The sequence below is a fragment of the Eucyclogobius newberryi genome, unplaced genomic scaffold (assembly GCF_026437365.1).
Source record: "Eucyclogobius newberryi isolate DKJ021-1_F unplaced genomic scaffold, fEucNew1.0.hap1 SCAF_17, whole genome shotgun sequence".
NCBI lineage: Eukaryota > Metazoa > Chordata > Actinopteri > Gobiiformes > Gobiidae > Eucyclogobius > Eucyclogobius newberryi.
Genome location: NW_027315801.1, coordinates 2,411,140 through 2,424,880, shown reverse-complemented (window position 1 = coordinate 2,424,880; position 13,741 = coordinate 2,411,140).

Here is a 13,741-nt window from a genome sequence, read left to right as displayed (position 1 = left end):
TCCACCTCTTTTCTTCCCGGATTCTCTCGTTCTGTCCGCCCGCAGTAGATGAAAATTGTCCAAACCTACAATAGAGTCTGGCATTTCTGCTGTTAACCAGGTCTCTGTGAAAATCAAGACGCTGCTGTCCCTATACATCCTCTGGGACCGCATGAGGCTCGCTATTTCCGTCATTTTATTTTGAAGGGACCTCACGTTACCTATGACTACGGCGGGAACCGACTTCCTGTTTGTCCCTCTCTTCTCTCGGAGTTTAAATCCAGCCCGTCTGCCTCGTTGCGTTTTCCTTAGGATGTCCGCCGGGATAACGTGACGATCTCCGGGTAAGACGACTGTTCTCTGCAGTTTCATGAGTTCCTCCTTTGTGTAAACGCGGTACGGCGCCGGCCGGGGGGCGGGGCCGGAGCCGGGGGGCGGGGCCGGAGCCGGGGGACTCAGAGCCAAGACACATCGCAACGACACGACGAAAACACTCAATCCAGCCGAATAAAGTCAAAAAAAAAATAAAAAAATAAAAATCATGCACTCCTTCAAACGTATAACGCTTTACACAACTTTCTTCTACCTCCATATTTACTTTGACAACAAATAACAAACCAGCCAAAGCACATTTGCATATGTGTGGAGGGATTCCCTATTCTCCTTTTTCTTGTACGTCATTTTATTCAAATACACTGTTCATAGTAGTCCCGTTTATGGCCTCAGGAAGCTGCTTTGTTTTGTGTGGCTAGGATCTCCCTTGGAGCTTAGCCATTTTAGTTTTGCAGGTTTAAGTTTGCAGTGTAATTTTTAATTTTTTTATAGGAAATACCAAAACATGATCCAAATAATAACAGTCTGTTTGATATTGCGACCACAAAGATTGTGACCTTGATTTGATTGTGATTAATCTTGCAGCCTTAATAATCTTACAGTAATAAATTGTCACTTCATTATGTAATACAATTTGCAAGTTGTTATAGTCTAACACACCAAAACTACTAAAGGAGTAAACTATTTGCAATTAAATCCTGTAATGGCTGGTACTGTACTTATTTACTGAACTCTTTAGTTGCATAATTTTTACATCCAAGATTCTGATTAAATATGATTAATACAACCTAATAAAAGTATATCGATACTTTTCATCATCCTTTCATCTTACTTCACACTTACTTCCATACTAGATGAGTAATTCAGAGCTGATTCAGTACTACTATGGGAGAGCCCTGTCAAGACCTGCACCCACTTTTGGGACTTGATCCAAAAAAGGGGCAGTAAAAACCTGTAATCTGATTTATTTCACAGCTGGATGAATGAGGGATTGCCTCGGCTTGTATAAAAATATTGGAAAGTTGAGGGTGGCGTTCAAATGAAAACAAATTTCACGCGTTCATCATCGAAACTGACTCCCACGGCATGCCAATCAGAATCAAAATCAGAATAGGGGTTTATTGCCATTTGTCAATAGTAGTAGTAGTAGTAGTAGTAGTAGTTGTAATAGTAGTAGTAGTAGTAGTAGTAGTAGTAGTAGTAGTAGTAGTTGTAATAGTAGTAGTAGTAGTAGTAGTTGTAATAGTAGTAGTAGTTGTAATAGTAGTAGTAGTAGTAATAGTAGTAGTAGTAGTAGTAGTAGTAGTAGTTGTAATAGTAGTAGTAGTTGTAATAGTAGTAGTAGTAGTAATAGTAGTAGTAGTAGTAGTAGTAATAGTAGGCATACAGCAGGTACAATAAGTTTTGTGATGAAAATGGGACTATTACTCAGTGATGAGGCAACATTGTGTAAACTGTCAGAATCTTGTCCACTCTCGTACCAAGCTATTTTTGGTGCCACATTACGTGGACTAAACGCGATGCAACAAGGATTTACTCAATCAAACAAGCAATTATACTAGAGCCTGTCATACCATAAAACCACCAATCCAAACTGTGGAGATTCCTGAAAGTTCAGGGATGTAACATCTACATACAGATGATAATTAAATAATTAAAGTGTAATGTATAATTCAGCAGACAAGGACAATGTTTACAGTTTGTTTAGTTTGTTGATGGCTGTTTTTGAACGGTGCTGGTAAAAGGTAAAAGTTGGAGGTAAATAACGGTTCAAAAGATGGTCCTGTGTTAGCATGTGCGAGGTGTGTTCTGGCTTTAGAGTTTAGCTGCGAGAGGTTGAGAGGGTGAAGAGAAACAGAACAGGATGATACTCGAGTACAAACTAATGTGGTAAGACATGAAGCCCTTTTCATTCACAGATAATGGAGGGTCTTTGATTGCATCTTCTTGTAAGCTATTGTCATATAAGGCCAAATATAGTTATTTTCATTTGCATGATTATATATATTTTTTAAAAACAGAAGCAACATGCCATACCATCATTTGAATTTACACAAACTAAACTTAACATAAACTACACAAAACATTCTGAATATAATATTCTGAATTCAGGTCATTTTAATTCATATAAAAATCAGTTTTGAGCATAAAAAGTTATTAAAAATCTATTTTAGAAGCACTATCAGTCTCGTCTGTCATCATTTGACTAAATATTTGCTTTCCCTGTCGGGAGAGTTGAGTGAACACGGAGTTTGCATATTTGTCATGGGGCCAATATTTCGTCACCGCTGCTGCAGATAAAAAGGGCTATCCCAGAACAGCAGCCAAACCAGGTACTCAACGCACTGCTGAGCCTCCACATGGATACTCCAACTACTCTGCTGGTGAGTACCTGCTGCTGACAGCAACACACTCATATCTAAATGAGAATTTGTAGAAGTTTTTCTTTACTGGACCTTTTTTATTCTACATTTCATTCTTTACTTGAATAGCTTCTTAATCCTCAATGATTTTGGCTTATTACAAACCAGTTGATTCCAAACAATTGTCCTTGAAATGATTGAATCATGATTATTGTGAGAATAAACATCACTTTTTAACGATTATTCCCGATTATTTACATGCAAAAATCGTCCATTCAACCTTTGACTGTCTTCATCCTTAACAAAGATTATTTTGTCATCTTTTTTCTAGTGTCTGTTGGGAATGATTGGCCTCATGGCTGCACATCCGTGGCCTGGAACCGGGCATGAACATAACGCCTGCGACAAAGACTGCAAACCCACTGAATATCCACCACAGCTGCACTTCAGCCTTGTGCGAGAGCTGCAGCATAGATCTATTGCACCCTGGACTTTGAAGTGAGTGACCATTGAATTTTATGCTCAAACAGAAAGAACTTTACTTTACTACTTTACAAAGGAGACACCAGCTCAGACTCAGTTTGTGGCCGTTATAGATGATCACACACAGATAGATAGATGTTGCAGACTAACATCAATGTTACTTAATTGAGTAGTTTTAGGCCATGGGGCAGTTTTTTTTGTTAATTTAATGTATGAAGCATAATGTTAATAAGATACTAAACTGTCTGTTTCTGTCCTGAAGGAAAACATCATTCTATGATGAAACGTTCCAGGAAGCTGAGTGCATAAAGGAGTCTTGCCAGGGCACGGATCTGATCCCCAAACCCATCGAACTCTACATTTTCCTGCCCGGTCCAACCCCGCATGATAATAAGACTGTAAAGTACTGCAAGTGCCTCTATAAACTGGCTGTGGGCTGTACATGTGTCCGCACAGGTCAAAAGCGTCAGTGAAGAGCAGCTCCCTTACATGAGCACGTGACTTCAGGTGTGCATGTGCGTCTGCTACATTTATACTACTTTAAAGGTCCTATACTTGTCATACTTACAGAGATTGGCTATTACTTTGAAAATATAAAAGGGAAGTGCCCTCTTTGAGCAAGTAACATTGGACTGAACCATGTTAGTCAAGATAAAAAGTAGGACAAATAATCACTGACATTTGAAACATTGTCAATTGTTCAATGCGGATATTACTTTGTATCTCACTTAACGAGACGAGAAGAATAGAACAAAAAGGAGTTGTTTAACTGACTGAAAAACAAATTGCAGAAAACTCATCTACTCATCACTTGGACATAATGCATTGTTCAACTAAAAGCATAAGTTGGGAAAGATTTTTTTTAAAAACCTACTGCCAAGCTAAATAATATCATTTTTAAGGCATGGTAGAGGACCTTTAAAGTTTACTTCTGGTGCATTCTGAATTGTTTTTATTTTCAAATATATCAGTCATATTATGCTTTAGTTTTGCTCGGGTTGGAACTTGAACACTTTATTTTTTCAAAACGTTATTTTAATGTTAGCGAAAAGGGTTTAATGAATATTTGATCCTATGGGTTAGATTTTAAAACAATGTACAACCTTTATAAGTAGATTTAAATTATCATGAGATTTTGCCATATTGGGATGATAAAACTGTTACTGTACTTGCTGTACTTGTTTACAATAATATTTCAGGGTTGTTTAAAATACTGTAGTTTGCAAAGTAGAAATTATTTTTATACAGGCACTACAGTTTTATTAGTTCTATTTATTGTAATGTTTAGATGATGCTGGATTTTGACACTTTAGACTTTTAGATATTAGTTATGCTGTTTACATGCAGAATTTAGTTTTTAGTTATAAACTATTTTGTGAAATAAAACCTTTTGACTGGAATGAATTGCTGTTTGTTGATTCTTGTAAATAACTTTGGATTTGACTGATTCCACACACACAAACAAATGTAAAGGAATGACATACACACGGTGGATTATACGAGAATAAATGACTTATAATCACACAGTACAATATTAAACCCTCAGTGTGGGCAAAATCGTTTTTCTAGGCTCAAGTTATTCTTCTTGTGCAAAATGGTGAACACTAAATTCAAATGGATATTACAACAGTATAAAAATAGAGCAGTTTTATAGTGAATATTGATAATTATAGCAATTAAATATAGCCGCAAGCGCCCCAATTGTCCTTTTATTACACCTACTGCTGAATCCGTGACGCTGTCACATCTTCTCCTCTTTGTTTTACCATTAAAAAAGCAATTTTATTTAGAATTCTTGGCAAAATGTGCGGCTTCGCGGCACAGATACCGTGAATCTTTGAATAAAAATGTGGATAACTTTTGATGATAAGATAAAATAAGATAATCCTTTATTGTCCACACATGGGGAAATTTCATTGTTGCAACACAGGTAGATACAGAGGAAAAGAACAGATAACTTATAGGAAGTTTGAAAAACACTCTTGGGATGGAGGGGAAAAATAATGAAGATAAAATAAAAAATCACGACCCTTCTGTCCCCCACCTCCTGCACTGAGTCCAGAGCACAGCCCAGGACGGAGCTGGACTTCTTGATGACTTTGTCCAGTCTCTTCCTCTCCCTCTCTGTGATGCTGCTGCTCCAGCAGGCCACACCTACAGGAGCTGATGCCACCACAGAGTCAGAGAAGGTCTTCAGAAGTGGCCCCGTCACTCCAAAAGACCTGAGTCTCCTCAGGAGGTAGAGCCGACTCTGGCTCTTCCTGTACAATTGATGGTCCACCCCTCAAGATGAGTCTCACCAAATTTCAGATTCATAGGGCTAACGCCCTCGGAGGAGTTTGTAAAAGTATTAAGTAAAAGCATGTTTCAAATTTCAGATGTCTGGCAATTTCCCCATTGGAATAACATGGGAGGTTTCTGTCATCACTACGGCTACGCCGTAACAAATATGACATGGGTGTTTTGGGCTTTTTTTATTGGCATGCCAAAATATTTTTTTGCAAAATTTGATACATTTTGGGAGAACTAAATTTTGTGGTCCCCATTCAATAAGCAATTTCATTTAAAATTCTTGGCAAAATGTGCGGCAAAGCAATTGCGTTAATTTCACGTTAATAGAGCTAACGCAACGTATAAAAGTATAAAGAGAAAAAGAGATCTGGCAATTTCCAAATTGGAATAACATGGGAGGTTTGTGTCATCGCTACGGCAAAGCCGTAACAAATATGCAGGGCTCAGATTAAAGATTTTCACTTGTATAGCGGCGCTGCTAAACAATCCGTTAATTTTTTCAAATTTGTATAGCAATTTGATAATTCCATAGCAAAACACAAAGTGACTAACAATAAGTATTGTCCATTGATATAACACGATTATTTATTTAAAATGTATTTGTAAACATTCTATTTAAAAAAAAAACTCTTAAAAAATTAACTTTAAAACACTTTTTAAACATTAAAAAAAGAAAACTTGCAAAAGAAAACTTGCAAATAAAATTAGTTGTTGAACAAATTAATCAACACAAAGTCAGATGGCCTTATTTACAACTTTCTTCCATATCATCATCAATCAGACGACTATTTGCATGAGTCTCATTTACATATTAATTGTCATTACACTCACAAAAAATATGTGTTAAGCTTTTGATTGAAAAATAAAGGTTGCTGTGGCGTCCATCATGGTGTATTTTATGTGTTATTCAAATTGTACCACTCTATTTGACGTTCCATTCCATTTTTCGTTTTGCTACTTGATGACGGTCCCTAAGTACTCTCGTCACCGCTCCAGCTGCACATTTGATGACGGTCTTTAAGCACTCGTCTCTGCTCTGCACATTCGGATCCGTGTAATTCGCTGCGCCCAAAATACGCATCTGAATGTTAAAAACGAGGTTGTGTCACTTGGCAGTGTAAATATGAATATTTTGGCATGTGGTGGATCTGCAAAGACTTTTGCGTTTAGGAGCTGTTGACCTCGGAAGTCTGAATCTGTGACGCTAACTTTACCTCACTTGGCTCCTCCCACTTTCAGACTTGCGAACTGAGACAGCAGCGGGACTCGTCATGACAACACAGCGTCCTACATGTGTCATGCCGTTGTTGACGATCGATTGACGAGTGATCAGTACTTTTAGGCGCTTTGGTGATACAATTGAACACACATTTTTGTATCGCAAAAGCTGCGATACAAAAGCACTTTTTTTGGACGAATGCATCGCATTTGAGAGAAATTGCGTCGCATTTTGCGATACCGCTTATTCTGAACCCTGAATATGACATGGGTCTCGTTGACTCTTTTGATCGGGATGCCAAAATTGAGTTTATGTGCACCATTTCATAAAATTTCACCAAACTAAACTTTTTACCCTCCATATAAAATGTTATTTCATTCTGTAGGGGGCACTGACGCGCCAAATTAATGTATTTCACTTCAAGTAGGTTTAGGGCAAAGAGTTATCAACTGATTCTAATTTGACGCAATTCGGACTTCATCTATATTTTTGGGATATTTATTAAATTTCAATGTCTTTAGATGCAAAAAGTGTTGTTTTGAGCTTGATCGGACAAAAAACCTAAGACAAGTACAATTTTGGCGGTGCCACTTTGATTCAACATGGCTGACTTCCTGTTTATCACACAGCGATGCTGCCAGGTGCGTTTGACTCCTCAAAGGTCAGAGGTCAAAGGTAGCTCCATCACTGTCCCAAGTCTCATGTGCCTAGGCCAAAGATAAAGAGTTTCATGTTTTTTCTTTTTTGAACTAGTCGACACTGTTGCGACGGGCGTTCTCACAACCTCCATTTCATTCGAGTTCAGGCCGATCGCGTCTATGTCCCATGTGTGACCTATGCCCCCATGTGTGACCTATGACCCCATGTGTGACCTATGACCCCATGTGTGACATTCATCAATGTTCAGGGGGTCAAAAATGCCAGAGTTGTGGCCAAATTTTACCATGCAAAACTATAATAAGAATAAGAAACAATGGCAAAAACAATGTCTCGATCCATTCCATTCTGGAAGGCTCGAGCCAACCAGGCAAGAACAAAGACTCGTCGCATTCCATTCCATGGAATGGCTCGAGCCAAATATTCCAATGCGAAAACAATGTTTCGTAGATTTAAGAAAATATCATAAACTATACATTTTCGGAAACATGGTGTGGGTCCCTGGTCACTGATAGGTACTTTCGTTAATTTTGAGTTAACTTTTTTTTGCCCCTATATACAGTAATTATGTTAAATTTTTGCATTACATGCTTATATGCACGGAACATGCAAGAGATGGGGAACGTATTCGTGAGCTACTTATCGCAAACGAGCGCTTTATATATAAAGCGCTCATTTAGTGCGCACTTTTGCACGGGCTTTGCCCGTTTACAACTGCGTGCGCACTTTCACAGCCATGCTTCGCACGGCCTTACGTAACTAACAGGCTTCTCGCCATCTTGTGGCGCTCGGGCCTAATTACATCTGACACAGAAGATCTCATTCGCCATGGAGTTTGTGGGTATGAATGAGTTCTCACATCGGCCCTGAGACAATCCCGCACATAACTGCAGGGTTTAAGATGCTGGCGGGGACAGCATACATGGAGCGCCATAAGCAGGAGGCTGGCATAGTGTACAGAAACATCTGTGCAGAGTACGGGCTGGAGACCCCAAGGACAAGGTGGGAAACACCTCCTAAGGTGATGGAGAATGACCGAGCCAAGGCCCTCTGGGACTTCCAGATACAGACTGACCGAATGGTAATAGCGAACCAACCGGACATAGTGGTGGTCGACAAGGGTCAGAGGAAAGCCGTGGTGGTGGACATTGCAGTGCCATGGGATGGTAAGATCTGGAGAAAGGAACATGAGAAATTAGAGAAATACAAAGGCCTCAGAGAGGAGCTGGAGAAGGCCTGGAGCGTGAAGGTATCGGTGGTGCCAGTAGTGATCGGAGCACTGGGGGCAGTGACCCCCAAACTGGAGGAATGGCTTGAGCAGATCCCAGGAAAAACATCAGTCCAGAAAAGTGCAGTGCAGGAACAGCAAAGATACTGAAGAACCCTCAAGGTCCCAGGCTTCTGGTAGAGGACCCGAGCTTGAAGGGGGAGTAATAGAGACCACCCGCGGAGGGTGAGACTTTTGGGTCCAAAGCTGTGTCTGCATTGTCCCCTTTGGATTCAACTGTGGCCACTACATTTGAATTTTGCGGTTGGACCTGCAGCCGCTGATGAATCATTTACTACGTCACGACTAAAGCCCTGGAAGCCCCGCCCCTGTGTTGACAAGAATGCTTTACTGAGCAGTTCTAAATTTAGAACAGGTCCACGGAAACCTGGACCTGTTCTTCCAGATTTTAGCTGCATAAAACTGAAACGCAGATTCCTCATGTTTAGTCCTGACTTTGGCACCAGCAGGAGGCCGGTCAATGTTTAGTCTTGACTCTGGCACCAGCAGGAGGCCGGTCCATGTTTAGTCCTGACTCTGGCACCAGCAGGAGGCCGGTCCATGTTTAGTCCTGACTTTGGCACCAGCAGGAGGCCGGTCCATGTTTAGTCCTGACTCTGGCACCAGCAGGAGGCCGGTCCATGTTTAGTCCTGACTCTGGCACCAGCAGGAGGCCGGTCCATGTTTAGTCCTGACTTTGGCACCAGCAGGAGGCCGGTCCATGTTTAGTCCTGACTCTGGCACCAGCAGGAGGCCGCTCCGTGGTTAGTCCTGACTCTGGCACCAGCAGGAGGCCGGCCCCTGAGGTCCTCAGAGTCCAAGATGGTTCATTTGGCACTAATATGTCTGATATGTACTTTGGTGCTAGGCCATGGAGAGACTTGTACAGAAGCAGAGCTGCTTTAAAGTATCTTCTTTGAGCCACAGGGGGCAGTGCAGAGACCTGAGAACAGGACTAATGTGATGGTACTTCCTGGTTCTAGTCAGGACCCGAGCAGCAGCGTTCTGGATGTACTGCAGCTGTTTTGCTGTTTTGCAGCTCGTTTGGAGAGGCCAGTGAGCAGGCCGTTACAGTCTAATCTACTGGAGACAAACGCATGGATAAGTCTCTCCAAGTCTGGTTTAGACACTATATATTTTTATTTTGGCAATGTTTTTAGATGGTAAAAAGCTGCTGATGTTATTTATTTGACGTGGCCGTTAAAGTTCAAGTCTTAGAAAGTGTTAGTGGTCACCTCCAGAGTCTCGCTCTAAAACCTACAAATCAAGTTAGAAATCTGAGATTTCTAACTTGATTCCGTTTCTGAACGGAACCAGAAGCTGTGATCCTGAGGAGATGGGCCTGTGTGGAGTCCAAAAGTCTGCGTGTCGTCCGTGTCCTCCTTGGCTCCGAGGCGTTCCTCAGAAAAGGGCCGTTGCACTGATTCACAGATGAGGCTGGTCTAAAAAGGCTGTCCTGGACTTGAAAACTTGCAGAACGGTCCTATGCTTGAGTTTGCATGATGCCGTATCAATCACGTTTAAAACGGGCACAGAATTCCCAGAGTTCTGGGAGAGGGAGTTAGCTTCTGCGGGCCTGTCTCTTGGAAAAGTCTTTGTCCCGTAGCTTAGCTCAGTTTAGCCTAGCTAGGCCAGGGGCCTCTCCCAAGGTCTCATGGACCTACCTCAGATGGAACTCCCGATTGAGCTTGAATGGAACTGAATGGAACTGACTTGTCCTTTGTGTCTCTCTGACTTACTCATGCGGGGGTTGAGATTTGGTGCCTGAGGTTTCAACCTATCAGCACGCACTACTGAGTCAGAGCTTGATAAGAGATCTGGAGTAAGGTAGTCCCCTTGTTTAGCATTAACATTAGGCCACAATAGTTACAAAGGAAAAATTATCCTCAAGACAAGTTATAAAACAGTTTAATGGACATGCAGAACACAATAACATTATGTACAGTAAATACATCTTGTCGACAAAGTCTGTAACCAAATGACTTTTACTAAACCGCATAGTCTTTTTAGCGTTTTAGCTTTTGTCTTGGAGAGGAAATGACTTCATTTTAATCGAAGAAGTCCTTCGATTGAAAAGTTATTTCCAACGTTCAAAGTGTCTCTGTTCGTTCGCTCACATTCTCTGCTCCTGCTGAGAACCATATATTATCTCAACATGGGGGTTTGTTAGCTGATAACAACTTCAGCCCGCATTCCTGTCACCATGGCAACATGAGGAGGTCATCTGCATATCCTATATTATGCTACTGTCCAATGTCACATGTTTGTTATGATTGAAAATGGTCCAGATTTGTAATACAACCAAAACCATGCTTAACCTCCAAGTTACCACTAACTCTCTAATCCAGCTCCGTAGTGCAGACAGGCCTCTGGTGCATATTTTATGATTGCTGAAAGATGACCAAAATGTCAAAAATGTGTCGTCATGTCCTAGTAGCCAAATAAAGGACTAATTTTAAGCCAGAGTTTGTCCAATGTCCTCTTCTTTTTTGAGTCTGAAGTTACATTTACTGATCATCATAAGATAAGATAAGATAAGATAAGATATTCCTTTATTGTTCCACATGGGGAAATTTCATTGGTGCAACGCAGGTAGATACAGAGGTAGATACAGAAGAACAGATCACTTATAGGAAGTCTGAAAAACACTTTCAGTAGAAGATCTCCTATAAATAAATAAAAACTCCCATAGACAAATAAATAAATAAATAAATACATAAATACCATTGCATGTGATCACGACAGTAATTGCACATGAATATGTGTCACGACAGCACATAGATTGCACATGAATTTCACAGTAATTGCACATGAATTCCAACAGCAATTGCACATATGACAGAATTGCACATCAGTATTAGGTTAGGTCAGTATTGCGGGTGTTCAGTACTAACAGTTTTTGTTATAAACGTCTGACAGCAGCAGGAAGGAAAGACCTACGGAACCTTTCCTTCACACATCGAGGGTGGATCAGTCTCTCACTGAAGCTGCTCTCCAGAGCGGAGAGAGTGTCCTGCAGGGGGTGACACTCATGTTCCAGCATAGATGTGAATCTAGCCAGGACCCTCCTGTCCCCCACCTCCTGCACCGAGTCCAGAGCACAGCCCAGGACGGAGCTGGACTTCTTGATGACTCTGTCCAGCCTCTTCCTCTCCCTCTCTGTGATGCTGCTGCTCCAGCAGGCCACACCGTACAGGAGGGCTGATGCCACCACAGAGTCGTAGAAGGTCTTCAGGAGTGGCCCTGTCACTCCAAAAGACCTGAGTCTCCTCAGGAGGTAGAGCCGACTCTGGCTCTTCCTGTACAGTGCGTCTGTGTTATGAGTCCAGTCCAGTTTGTGGTTCAGATGAACACCCAGGTACTTGTACGAGTCCACTCTCTCAATGTCCCGTCCCTGGATGTTCACTGGTGAGGGGGCAGTGGGGTGGCGTCTGCGGAAATCCACCACCATCTCCTTGGTCTTCCCCGCGTTGATGAGGAGGTGGTTCCGCTGACACCAGTCCACAAAGTCCTGCGCCAGTCCTCTGTACTCCGCGTCATCGTCGTCCGTGATGAGTCCGATGATGGCAGAGTCGTCAGGGAACTTCTGCAGGACACAGCTGCCCGTGTCATGTCTGAAGTCTGCAGTGTAAAGGGTGAAGAGAAAGGGCGCGAGGACAGTGCCCTGGGGCGCCCCCACACTGCAGGTCCGAGTGTCAGACACACAGTTCCGGGCTCTCACAAACTGGGGTCGGTCTGTGAGGTAGTCCAGGATCCACTCTGCCAGGTCATACTCCACACCAGCCGTCTCCAGCTTGTCCCTCAGGAGCAGCGGCTGGATGGTGTTGAAGGCGCTGGAGAGATCGAAGAACAGGATCCTCACAGAGCTGCCAGGCTTTTCCAGGTGAGAGAGAGAGCGGTACAGCAGGGAGATGACGGCGTCCTCCACTCCGATGCCAGACCAATATGCAAACTGCAGCGGGTCCATGGCTGAGCTCACGGTGGTCCAGGACCAGCCGCTCCAGTGTCTTCATCAGGTGGGACGTGAGAGCCACTGGCCTGAAGCTGTTGAGGTCTTTGGGGCGCGGTGTCTTAGGCACAGGTACCAGACAGGAGGTCTTCCAGACCTGTGGTACCACCCTCAGCTTCAGGCTCATGTTGAAGACATGCTCCATCACTCCACACAGTTCATCTGCGCAGGACTTAAGGAGCCTGGGGCTGATGCCATCAGGTCCTGCTGCCTTCCTCATTTTAATCCTCTTCAGCTCACTCCTCACCTGTGCTGCTGTAACGGGGATGGGTGAGTCCAGGCAAAGTGGGGAGCTGATGGTCCGGGGCAGATAAGCGAAGAGGAACAGATGCAGGGCATTGTCCAGCTGTGGAAGAGGGAGCATGCAGCTGTGCAGGGGGAGGGGCGGGTGACCGATCAAACCTCAAGAAGTGAGCATTTAAATCATTCACCCACTGTAGATCCCCCTCTGTCTGGGCAGGGGGGATTTTGAAGCCTGAGATGGTTTTCAGGCTCCTCCACACTCCCTGAATGTTCTTTTGCTGCAGCTGCTCCTCCATCCTCCTCCTGTAGCCGGTCTCAGCCTGCCTGATCTTCCTCCTCAGCTCCTTCTGCACAGTCCTCAGCTCCTCCTTGTTCCCTGACCTGAAGGCTCTCTTCTTCTCCTTCAGCAGAGCCTTCAGTTCACGGTTAATCCATGGCTTGTTGTTTGGAAAACACCGCACCGTCCGGGAGGGAACAATGTTCTCAAAACAGAAGTTGATGTAGTCCGTGATGCACTCTGTGATGGTGTTGATGTCCTCCCCATGTGGGTCATAAAGCTCAGTCCAGACAGTGGTGCTGAAGCAGTCCCTCAGAGCCTCCTCGCTCTCAGCAGACCACATCCTCACCTCACGGGACACCACAGGCTGCCTGCGCACGATGGGTTCATACACAGGCCTCAGATGTACAAGGTTGTGGTCCGAGCTGCCCAGGGGAGGGAGGGGGGAAGAAGAATAAGCCTCCTTGGTGTTGGCAAAAAACAAGTCCAATGTTCTATTCTCTCTGGTGGGGCAGGTAACATACTGGGTGTATGTTGGTAGAACAGAAGAGGGAGAAGCGTGGTTAAAGTCACCAGAGATGAGGAAGAGAGCCTGTGGATGCTGTGTTTGCAGCCTACA